The sequence below is a fragment of the Strix aluco genome, chromosome 4 (assembly GCF_031877795.1).
Source record: "Strix aluco isolate bStrAlu1 chromosome 4, bStrAlu1.hap1, whole genome shotgun sequence".
In the NCBI taxonomy this organism is placed as follows: domain Eukaryota; kingdom Metazoa; phylum Chordata; class Aves; order Strigiformes; family Strigidae; genus Strix; species Strix aluco.
The window spans coordinates 68,976,469-68,989,226 of NC_133934.1; the positions used below are offsets into that span (position 1 = coordinate 68,976,469).

A 12,758-nucleotide genomic window follows, 5' to 3' on the forward strand; every position below is an offset into this window, starting at 1 on the left:
TTCCATCATTTTACATTATTTCGTTAACAGCTAGAAAATAAAGCATTGAATTCATAGCAAAATCATTTCAATTCACCTACCCCCAGCTAAACATTAATCAGTCTCTAACTTGGTCATTATACCAAAATAATTTCCCAGAACAAACTCTAAACTTGTTGACTGCTGAACAAATTGAGCAAGGAAATAGCTTTTTGTATTTTAAAACATCTAATTGATTCTGTGGCTCTGTGGTTCCTAGTCAATATAACAGTAATTGGAATCATCATGACTAATGCACAGATCATTTTACAGGCCTTTCTTATTTGCATAAACATCTCCTCATCTGCCTCCTCACCCTCTCCAGCTTTTCACAAGATTTTTTCTACTTCTATCTAAATTACCTCTGACGTGCTAGACAGGCTCCATAGCCAGTATGTTTCCCCAAATGTAGTATTCGCCTTCAGTCATTCCTCTACTGCTGTGGAGACTGGTTTTCACCACACTGCATATAACAAGTTACAGTTAGTTATTGCCAGTTACAGCTTTACTTCTTAGTATGAAGAACCACCTTATGGAAGCATAATGCTGTTTATTATTATTATTAATAATAATTAATTCTTAAGCTACATATACAGTTCTTGTTAGGCAGAGCAAAAATCATTTTTATGCTTTATTAAAAAATTATTTAACTTATTATTTTTTTTGAGTATGTCTGATTACATAAGCCTTTATATTCAAACAAAAACTTCCTTTCTCACCTTGTGTGTATTATCAATCTTGCTTGCCATTTTTATATCCAAAAAATCTAGATTTTCAAAATACTTTCCACTTTCTTAGTTACCAGAAGATAGGCCTTGCTTCTCTCAGGGAATCAGCCCTTTTTGGAAGCATCAGTTTGGACTTCTGTCATCTCACTGCTCTTTTCTTTTGGAAAACCTGAAAATAAAGTCCAGTGTACTCTGTCCTTGTCAGAAAGGGACATTATCCCACCTGATGCATAAATCATGTCTTCCTCCTGTATCTTCTGATACTCTCACATTTATTAGCAGACAAATAATCTGTCCCTCAAAGGCTTTTATACATTCCCTTGCCCTCAACTTGTACCTGTAAAGCAATTGTGATTCCAGTTGTGTCACTGTTAAATATGCCATTAATTACTTCAGTAAGACATTATACCATTCTCAGAACAGACTGTAAACATTTTATGTCATTAGGTAATGCACTGAGGCTTTTTTTAATGCCATAACAGCTCTATTTATATACTATGTTCTGCATAATTAGCTACTAATGAGGCTCTAACTTTCACTGCTGTAAGGCCTAGATATCTGTTCCTCTTTCAATGAATTCATTTTTGCTGTCTCATTAACACACTAAAAAACCTGAAAATTGTATTTTAATTAAAAGCTAAACTACCTCTGTCTGGAGACACTAATGAACAGATACACTCTAAGGGAAACACAAGAACTTTGTCAGTCAGGAGGGCATCATGCACGTATTGCAAAAAGAATAACACAAAAAGGTAACATAGCTCACTTTCTTATTTTCAAGGGCAGGGTCTTCTCTACTTCCTTTTTTTTTTTTTTTTTTCCTCTTAACTTTTTCCTTTTCTTTTTTTCTGCCTTTTGTCTTTAAAAACTAGCTATGAGTGGAGTTTGTTTCCCCCAACATTTTAAAACTGTTATTTTTACTAAATCATTTAATACACTAGCACTCCATTAGATAAATATATTTGGTAACCCTAACCCCAATGCACATGAAGAATAAACCAAGTCCTGTGTCAGACTTGGATTTTGTATCTTCAGCAACGCTGCCTACACTCAGCCTGACAAATTACAAGCTCGACCCTAAGAAATTATAAGACTGTCTTAAAATCATGAGGGGTGTGTGTATTTTGAGTCTTCCTGATGTCTTCTATTCCCGTCAGTCTTCTGAATCCTGCTTCCTGCCTTTTCTCCAAAGCTGCAAGGGCTAAAAACATAATAGCTGAAATTCATCTAATTACATGACTTCACAACCATTGCAATAAAATCATGATTGCTGACCATGGTGCTTCATTTCCTGACTTCTGCAAATACTTTAAGAAATTAATCAAGTAACAAACTAAAATACATCAAGTTGTCAGGTAGAAACAGTGAGTAATTTTAAAATATACTGGAGAAGCAACACCATCCCAATAATCTTATCAACACATATACAAAGGCAATTGATTTTTCAATGTTCCATTGGTACAAACAGACACTCAGTTTTTGAAAGACACGTCATAAGAGAATATACAAATAAAATGTTATTATCTCCAAATTAAAATAAATGTAAAGGAAAAACAATGTTTGGGATTATCCTATGGTTGGATGTCCAGTGCACAGTCTGATCCAAAATGTGCCAAATCCACAGGCTCTCAGCACATGCTGCGTGACTTATTGTTTCTTGTCACCTTTGGCAAGATAAGGAAGTCTGAAACATATAAATCAGCTGGAAATGCCATTCAGATGGATGAACCAAGGTGTCTCGGATTCACCTCACTATTTTCTAGTTCTTGATAGGAATAGGGAGATATTACAACTCCTTAAGAGCCTGAATTTTTTCTTTATTTAAGACTTGCTATTCTACTTCAATTACACAGCCTTACTAGGTTCAGCAATCACAGAAAGATCCATCAGTAACCAGAAATTAGCAAGATCATTACCCACTCTTAACTTCAACACATCACTATTTCTAACTATCAGTTATTGTGCACCAAGTAGTTAGTCTTCAGATCAGTAAATCCTCACACCACTTCAATAAAGATGCACTGGCACACTTCCGCTTAAACCTAATTAAAATTTTAGTATTACAGAAAAATCACACAAAATCAATCTGAGCCAAACACAAACATCCCAAATGTGGAACAGCTGCATATCCCCAATAAACACTGTTTGCTCCCTTTGCACACACCTGCCAACTAGTTACCTGCATACTTTTGCTCTAGTTTCTGGTGGCTTCTACGTCACAGCTCATGTAGTAGGAAAGATTATACAATGTACTGTAAGAATTCACACAAATGCCAGACGTTAGGCCTTATAAAAGGGGAGATTCACGTTAGGTTTTCTAGGCTTGAAAATTAATTACATTGTAAAATCTTTCTACTGAAACTAAGCGGCTTCTGTCCAACAATATACCTTCTTACATTACCTACTTTCAATGAATTTGAAATATTACTGTTGCCAAGGGTGCCTTCTACATCCTTAGCCACGCAATCAATTTTGTCTTCCTTACTGTTATTTCCTAGAAAATGCATTTTCATGCAATCTACATGAGAGTTGTCACCAAGATGTGTGTCATGACATATTCATATCTAGTCTTTCCACCGACATTTCTACATTTGTGTCTCCCATCTACTCATTTAATACCATTTTCTATGCAATGTATCTTACATCTCATAGTTCTATCCCAAATACTTTCAAAGAATCCTGCAAATGACTTCAAATGCATCAATGGCATGGATACAGGAATCCAATGAGAAGAGTTGCCATATCATACAATTCCCTTTCTCTTCCAACCCCATTTTAAGCTGTTTCTAATCAGTGCCTAGGGCACTTTTAAAATTACAAACAAGTTTGTCCCATCTCTTCAGAATCACAAAAGAGAACAGCTGACAGTTCAACGCTCTAAAACACATTGCTCCTTGATGATTTACTATGATATTCTTCTCATTTATGAAAAGTAAGCACTGGTGAACCCCAAATTTTTAAATTGCCTTTCAGGAAAAAAACCCCACATTTTTAAAATTTAATTTAACTTACAATCATTTCAACTTACAAGTTTATTTACTTTTAATAAAATGCAAGCAAAACTCAATTTCTGTACCAATGAGAAATTAAGAGCCAGCCTTCGAAACAGTGGAAGTTAAACACCTACACAATTTTGAAAAACCTATTTGGAAGTCATCTCAGCATTTAGGTCTCTGAAAAACCTTAAAATGGTTTCTTCATAATGGTCTGTCACAATCTAAGTAACTCAGACAAAATATTTTGACTTGCATGATTCAAATAGTTTTTTGAATATATATTTACTACCTAAATATATTTTTTGAGCACCTACTTCATTTATACAGAATGACTATTATTAATGATTCAGTCCCTAGAAATAAATAATGACGTTTCCTTTCATACTAATTGGCTAGACTAATGTAGTTTCCAAACTATGTTAAAGAAATGTGAAAACACATATCCATTTACAAACAACACAGGAGAAGGACAGTATAAATAACAATTAACATAGAAGAGAAGGACCGCAAGATGTAAGGATGCAGAACTTTTGAAACAATATATACGGTTCTAGAAGTATTCAGAAATAAGATTCAGTATTCTTATATATAAGCACCCATAAGGTACTACAATTAGATGACAAAGAAGGGACTTTATTATCCTTACTGGAAATTCTTGATAGAAGCCATACCAGAGAAATACACCAGAGGGAAGATAATCATGCAAAGACTTCAGGATTAACTACCTGCTTCCTCTGCAAACACAGGATTCTGAACTTGCCATTTCATCTCACTTCTTGGGATAATCTGAAGCTCACTTAGTAGATGACACCAGACCCCTATATATTGATATGAGTTCTGGTTCTTAGTCTTAAATTCAGGTACTTCATTCTGATGTCCGTAATGTGAAGAATGCTTTAATCTCTTGTGAAGGCTTTTCCTAATATTAAACTAAGTGACAATACTATGAATGCTTAGCAGCCTATTCTCCCTAAAGATGAAAATCCAAAGTAAGCCAACTTAATTAAGAATTAATTCCCTTTAAATCACAGCCTGAATTGTTCATTTCTGCTTCAGTCTCTGATCAATTATTTGTGGCATGAAATGATTTAGAAGACACAGGGGCAAATTAATTTAGGTGACAAAAGTGATTCCATTTCTCATCAGAAATATTCCATCCTGTTTTTAAAAATGTCATGTATTAATAAAAAGTTTCGGCCTACTTACAAGGCTCTATGTTATGACTTAAATATTTCTTCACACAGACCCACAATGCCATTTTCATTTTATTACAACCACCCCTCTTTTCCTGCTCAAAGGGATAATTGTCAAAACTGTGTTTTAAAATAATGCATTAACTCCTTAGGAATTCTTCTAAAGTCTTCTGACTGTAGCTGATGAAATGTTGGTGGCTTCTTTCAAACACTTGACATCAAGACTGTGAATATAAATAAAGTTCCAATTAATTAACATTGTTACTGCCCTTCAATGAAATAACTCAACCCAAATGTTGATTTTTTTTTTTTTATGGTGAATGAAAGATTGTGCTATTTAAGCAGCTGAATACACAAAGGAGGCTACACAATTATGCTAGAACATTTTAATTTCTGGATACTACTTTCTAAGTCTCTTGATATGAGCTTCTGGATCCAGCAGTCAGAGGTCATGACAGCTGCCAATACTTTACTTTTATTTAAAATTTGTTGCAAATGCGAGAAAAGGCTGGGGAGTAATAAGTCTTTTTGACAAAAAGCAAGTAATAAAAACAAAACAATTATTTTCATAATCAGTTATGAAGACTGAGCAAATAAGATTAGCCAACAAGCTGCTCTTAAAAAAAAAAAAAAAAAAAAGAAAATATTTTAATGTAGTCTGTGTATCAGTGTAGTAGGATAGGAGATAGTAGTCTTCAATCCAGACTTATGGAGAAGAAACAGTCCTATAAGAGGACCTATGTCTTCACTCTCCAAATATTCTTTTGCATTATTTACCATATTTCACAAATCCGATCTATTACAAAGGCAACAAGATTGATTTAGGAAATATTTCCATCTCTCTTGTTGATGAGGATTATCTGTTTATAAATTACAGGATGAGCAGCTGACATATTTTAATGAGTGCTTCTTGTAAATCCCAAGGAATCCTTTTCAATATACTACTGGATGATTTTTAAATGCTCAAGAGAATTTTCATTTCAAATATATGTATCTTTTAATAAGTCATAGAAAACAATGACACGAGTAGGATACTATGCATGATGAAGAGAGGTTCAAAGAGCCACAGCTGCAAGAAAGCATGGCTAGAAAAACTAGAAAGCATTAGAAATATGTAATAAAAGCTAAGACTCTATATCCATATTTAGGTCATCAGTAAGTTTATCAAAATGCTGCCACATGATTTAGGAATACAAGTTGTACTGCAATTAACTGGCATAATATATCCAGTATTTTTCAGTCTGTGGTCCACAGACTCTTTGATGGCCATGGATTGATTTTGGACTCTAATGAAAGACTTTGCTTATAGAAAGCAAGCGTATCTGTCAAGAAACTAAAACTTCCTACACAGAACTCTGCAAGCAAACTAGAAGTTTTTAGGGATCTGCAATGAAAATAGGTAACAAATTACTAAATTGACCAACTGCTTAGTTATCTCATGTATTGATGACCTCCATTTTTGCAGAACATCACAATAGCACTTACACCATAAAGCTGAATTTTAGGCCAACCATTTAGACAGGCATCTAACTCTTGAGATTCCACTGTTGTCCTGGGTTGAGGTGAAAAAGGCACATACAAACACATACCATTCAGAAAGGATGTTATTACCAGAAATCAAGCGGAAAAAATAAATATTAAAGATTTATATTCTTAATCATGTTTTGTCCTCATCATTGAATTAATTTTCTTCACTTCAGCATGGTCATATTTGCTACTTTTCCCTCTCCTCTGCAAAGACAAAAAATTAACTATTTAAGAAAATTTCATAAGAATAACACTTTAATAAAAGCGGAGGGTGAAATCCCTAATCTACTTAAATAAAATACAATCTTTCTGCTGCCTGGGGAAGCTGTGGGGAGTGATCCTTATGTTCAGTCCCTATGGAGTCAGCCTCTGGTGTATTTGACAACATCCTCTGGTTTCATCAGCAATGTTTTACCAGGAACTCTGTTAGCATGGGAGAGACAGTGCAGTAGCATTAGATTCAGCTAGTTCTGGATATTTACCCAGAAGCCCTATACAATGCAGTCCATTGTCTTAGAGAGAACTTCCTCATAATTCACTCTTAATAAGAGTTCTGTAAGTTTTCGAACTTTAAGCTGGATCAGGGGAAAAAAAAGATCTGCCAAAAATGCTTTATAAAATTATTTCAAAGCTGAGAAGCTACAGCAATTCATGTTAGAAAATAGTATATAGAATCATAGAATCACAGAGTGGTTTTTGTTGGAAAGGGTCTTCAAGGATCATCTAGTCCAACGCCCCTGCCATAGGTAGGGACACCTTTCACTATATTAGGTTGTTCAAAGTCCTGTCTGACTTGACCTTGGACACTTTCAATGATGGGATGTCTACAAATTCTCTGGGCAACCTGTTCCAGTGTCTCACCACCCTCATCATAAAAAATTTCTTCATTATATCCAAATGAAATCTATCATCTTCTAGTTTAAAACTATTGTCGCTTGTCCTGTCACTAAAGGCCCTGGTGAAAAGTCTTTCTCCATCTTTCTTATTTATAGGCTCCCTTTGTATGTTGAAAAGTTGCATTAAGGCCTACCCAAGGGTCTTCTCTTCTCCAGGCTAAATAACCCCAAATCTCTCAGCCTTTCTTCATAGAAGAGTTGTTCAAGGCCTCTGATCATTGAAATGGCCCTTCTCTGGACCCACTCACACAGGTCCATGTCTTTTTTGTACTGGGGAGCCCAAAACTTGATGCAGCACTCCAGGTGGTGTCTCACAAGAACAAAGGGGAAGAATCACCTCCCTTGACCTGCTGGCCATGTTTTTTATGCAGCTCAGGATACAACTGGCTTTCTGGACTGCAAGTGCATATTGCCATCTCATGTTCAATTTTTCATCCACCAGTATCCCCAAATACTCCGCTGGGCTGCCCTCATTCTGTAATGATCTTGGGGACTGCCCTGATCCAAGTGTGAAACCTTGCACATACTATCTAATCTGGTTGAGATCTTAAAAATTATTATAAACAGTCCTATACCCCCAATAAAAATACCAAGAGATGTCTTTAAAGAACCAAAAAAATGAAACTCTACCTTAATGGACAAGGCAATTATGCACCTATCTGTGGTGTTGCATGGCACTGAAAGAGCAGAGTAAGTCTCAATTGTTACACTGATATTCTTCTTAAAATTATCCACCTTCCCAAGAGCATATGCCTTAAAAAAACAAGGTGGCTATAAGGTAGGAGAAGGCCTTGTACTAGTCTGGACTCACAAATATACCTGATGTATGCTCTTAAAAGGATTATGTTGATTCTTCTAGGTAAAAAATTGTGTCCTTCCCCTCCCACCACCACACCTTCATGCTGTCTCTGCAGCATTTTGTTTAATTCCTGTCATGTGTCAGGGAAGAAACTGATCATCCACAGAGATCACAAAAGAATTTCCCTCAGTATGCTGTACAGCACTGAACACTGAAATAACTAGTTCCATGAAAAGAACCATTATCAGCAAATATTTTAACAAAGAGTGATGGTATTTTTCACATGAGTAATTCTTATACTTGTCCCATTGTCATCTGATTATGCCTGAAAAACGCCATTAGTCAATGGGACTTCGTGTGTGAATAAGGATCCCTCATGAGAAGTTGAAGAATTAATTCCTGAGCAGTTAATTTTAATATACAATGTGAGCATTTCAAATGGCCTATTTACAGAATTTTAATCTGAATAAAATAGAAAATGTCACCCCAATGCTAATACAACATTCCTGTAAATTATGCACATTTTTAAAGCTAATGAAGCTGTCATTATCTTATTAAAATTTGGCATAGCAGTTATTTTTAAGTTATCATCATGACTTCTAAAATATTTTGCAATTAAATGACTTTAATTCATTTGTATTACTTGTAGACTCTATGAAAACTATTTTTTTATCATGTCTATTAAGATGAATGATGGTATTATATTTTATTACACATGTTCAATCACATTCAAAAATTTGGCTACCTTCATTTTCCACATCTATATTGGTAGTCTCAATCCTGGTCTCAGTGAAATCAGAAACAAAATTTCAGTTGATTTCACTAGAAGCAGATCTAAACAATGAATTTATGCTGCTGATAATAAGGATAAAGATTTATGTTTAACACTATATTTTTCAATAATTTACTGGTATATATGGAACTAATCGAAATCATAGAATGGTTTGGGTTGGAATGGACCTTAAAGATCATCTAGTTCCAACCCCCCCTGCCATGGGCAGGGATACCTTCCACTAGACCAGGTTGCTCAAAGCCCCGTCCAACCTGGCCTGGAACACTTCCAGGGAGGGGGCAGCCACAGCTGCTCTGGGCAACCTGTGCCAGTGTCTCACCACCATCACAGTAAAAAATTTCTTCCTTATATGTGATCTAAATCTACCCTCTTTCAGTTTAAAGCCCTCATCCTATCTCTACACCCCCTGATAAAGAGTCCCTCCCCAGCTTTCCTGTAGCCCCCTTTCAGTACTGAAAGGCCACTATAAGGTCTCCCCGGAGCCTTCTCTTCTCCAGGCTGAACAACCCCAACTCTCTCAGCCTGTCCTCATAATGGAGGTGCTCCAGCTCCCTGATCTTTGTGGCCTCCTCTGGACTCACTCCAACAGGTCCATGTCCTTAATTATGTCCATAGTCACAAAGAAATACACTGCTTTTAAGTTTAGATTTAGCTAGGTAAACATAGGTCAGGCTTTAAGTAGTATAACGAGAAATATCTTCATTTGAAGACTTGATCTTTTACTTTTATCTCAGTATACATTTGCTGCATTTATTATCAGGAGTTCATAAAGACAATGACAATGAGTATTGTTGCTGGAAATCATACTGAATGCAGTAAAATGTAATCACCCTGTTAAACCCTGGTAATTAAAATTACACATTCACACAATTTTCCTCTTACCTGCACATCCCTGGTATTCATTCTTATTCTCTCTGTCCCAGCACAGATGCCACCTGTATCAACTGGAATGCACCTATCCAAGAACCAGGTGAGCCTTTTCTTTTCTATGACATCTATGAAGATTAGCTTGTGAAGCCAAAAGTTTTAATTGCTGCCAAATAAATTGTAACATACAAAATACTTAGAGAAGTTCCTTCTGGGAGCTGACTCAAAGATTTTTTTTTCAAACTAACAGGAGTTATTCATGAGTGGAATGATTGCATTGGAATATCGTCCAGTCTTCACTAGTCAGAGGTCTCATTGCAATTTTGGAAGCTTTGGTTATATGAAGTAAAGGAGAACAGTGGTTAACACAACAATCCTTAAGACCTGAGCTGTTATACAGATGCAGTGAAAATCCTTTTAAGTGGGCATTGAGCAAATTGTTCTCACTGGCATTATGACAATCAATCATACCAACACTGCAATCCAAGCAGTACCTATCCAAAATGTTTCTATGCTGTGCACCTGTATTTACATATTTTAAAATATTTTCCTAAATAATTAGTATGTGTTTCCCCCTTCTTTTATCAATAAGACATGGAACAACAACTTTGCCCTTTGCAATCTCCATGTTTTGATGAAATCAACTTGTTCTGGGATTGCAATTATGTCCTGCCCCAGCTGTGAATACTGTCTCTCCACTAATAGCAGGACAACAGTTTCAGTTCTGGGTATATCAACTGCTTTTTTGTTTTCTCCTCAAGCAGATAAGAAAGCAAAAGCTTGATGTGTCCACATCCCATTCTGAAGACTGTCTTAGAAACATCCGTTTCATGCTTACATTCATTGAACAAACACTGAGCTGAAACAGCAATACTTACCACACAAAATAAAGTCAAGAGACGAACCAGTCTTCAAAAATGGCTAGGAAACCTGACCACAGAGTCCACAGTTCATGATTTTAAACTTATACATCTTGCCTTTTAACTGGATGTAAGCTGGGGGAAAAAACCCCCATGTTTGGATGCAATCTTTCACAACATATGAAACCATTGCAATAAATAACCAATGACTGTTAAAGTGAATTGGATATGTTGTACATACATGACAATTTTCAGTAAATTATATATTAACTGTGCATGGAACAATTAATCTGTAAATTCAGTTGCGATGTTGCAATTCATTTATCCATTATATTTTCATGTAAATATCACATACAATAAAAGAAGTTTCCCAACTTTCAATAGCAATGCCTGAAAAGGATGAAAAAGAACACTATTTACTTCTAAGTTGACATTAAAATGGTAAGATAATTTTGCTTGCATACTGAAATCGAAGAATAAGGGCTGAGAATACAAAATAGACAAAAGGAAAATGCTGTTAAGTAATGTTAATTTCCATTAAGATACCATGGACAGCTATTTTTTGATAGATGACCCTGTTTCACATATTGCAGACAACAGGAATCTTTCTATCTGCAGTACATAAGAGTTCAGATCAGATAGTGATGGGCACTGAGAACAAAATGCTGGCAGGGGTAAGGAGAGACAACCACCAGACCAGTAAATGCAAATCAGCTTTCATTACCACTATAACACCAATAGCAACGACTCTCTATTCCTTTCTAAGGGAGGAGAACAGGCTGCAAGGATATCCAGACTTCATGCTGTCTGGACACAGCCTCCAAGACACTTCAGGGAGGAATGGAGGAACACAAATTGTCAGCTGCATAATTTGGCCAGCCCTGTACCCAAACACTTTCTAACAAAATAAGGACCAAAAAACTCATCACTGTCAGTGGTCAAGACCAAAACCCATGCCTAACCTTGGGAAGATTTGTCAGAAATTATTCATTTACTTAAGGCATGCCTGTGCCACAGCCTTCCCAGGGGCTGTGCTTAGACCTTGCCACTCGAGACCACACTGAGGCAGCTCAACAGTCACAGAGGTTTCCTGCCTCAAGCAAATACCCAGGAGTCAAGTCTTGTTCCCCTCCAGAGTCTCTTCCCAGTGCTCCCAGCAGTGCCAGGACCTGTTCCTTGCCTGTCAGGGTGACTCCCCACTGCCGTTATCACTCCATACTTGTGCCAGGCACAGTGTGGGGCAGCCCAAAAAGGAATAGGGAAACTGCCCAAGAAATTGGGACCCAACTTCCATGGACCCTCCTCTGTGCCCCAGCAGGGACAGAGCTTCACTCACCCTAAGCATGTTGCAGAGGAGCTGTCAGGTATTTAGCACTTCATAAGCTCATCTCTGTCTGGATGCATGGTCCCAACAGCATGAGCTGTTGTCCTTATAATCAGCACATGCACAAGCAGCTGCAGGGCCACCTTGCAACAGCTTCCAAAATGGAAGCCCCCAGCTGCACTGCAGCCTTCTGGTCTTTCCCCAGCAGCTCCCATGAGAACAGTGTCATTCTACCCTCCAGACTGGACTAAAAGTAATATTTTGTCTCTGACTTTGTGCAGGGCAAATATTACAAATGCCAGGAAGAGAGAGGAGATCCCCTAGCCTGCAGCAGCTATAGCAACTGCATCCTGCCTGGCTGCCCGGTGCCCATTAAAAAGACTCAAGCAGCAGGAATGACTTACAGCTCTCTTTCTCAGCACAGTTTGCAATGCAGCTTCTTGCCCTGCCCTAACAATACAACAGGGTACATGTTGATGGGGAAACACAAACCCTGTTGCATAGCAGCTGCCCCATACTGGGGGTGTGGGGGTTTATTTCCCCCCACACCCCCCCTTTTTCATACCTTCAGACTTCTTGCTCTCTTTCTGTACATATATGTGGCTCACACAAAGACAGTTGACTCATTCAAATCATGTAAGTCTTGAGTACAGAAAAGCACTTAACTAAAAAGAAAGTGAGACAAATCTAGTTCCTCTTTCTACAAAGTGAAGCTTATAAAAACTTGGGCGTGTATCATATTTTGTAATTCTGTGCT

At 37.0% G+C, this 12,758-nt stretch overlaps 1 pseudogene; it reads right to left on the reverse strand.

The window, feature by feature from the left end:
- Nucleotides 1–10,055: 10,055 nt before the first annotated feature.
- LOC141922907 (bifunctional heparan sulfate N-deacetylase/N-sulfotransferase 4-like) lies at nt 10,056–12,230 on the reverse strand (annotated as a pseudogene).
- Nucleotides 12,231–12,758: the final 528 nt, after the last annotated feature.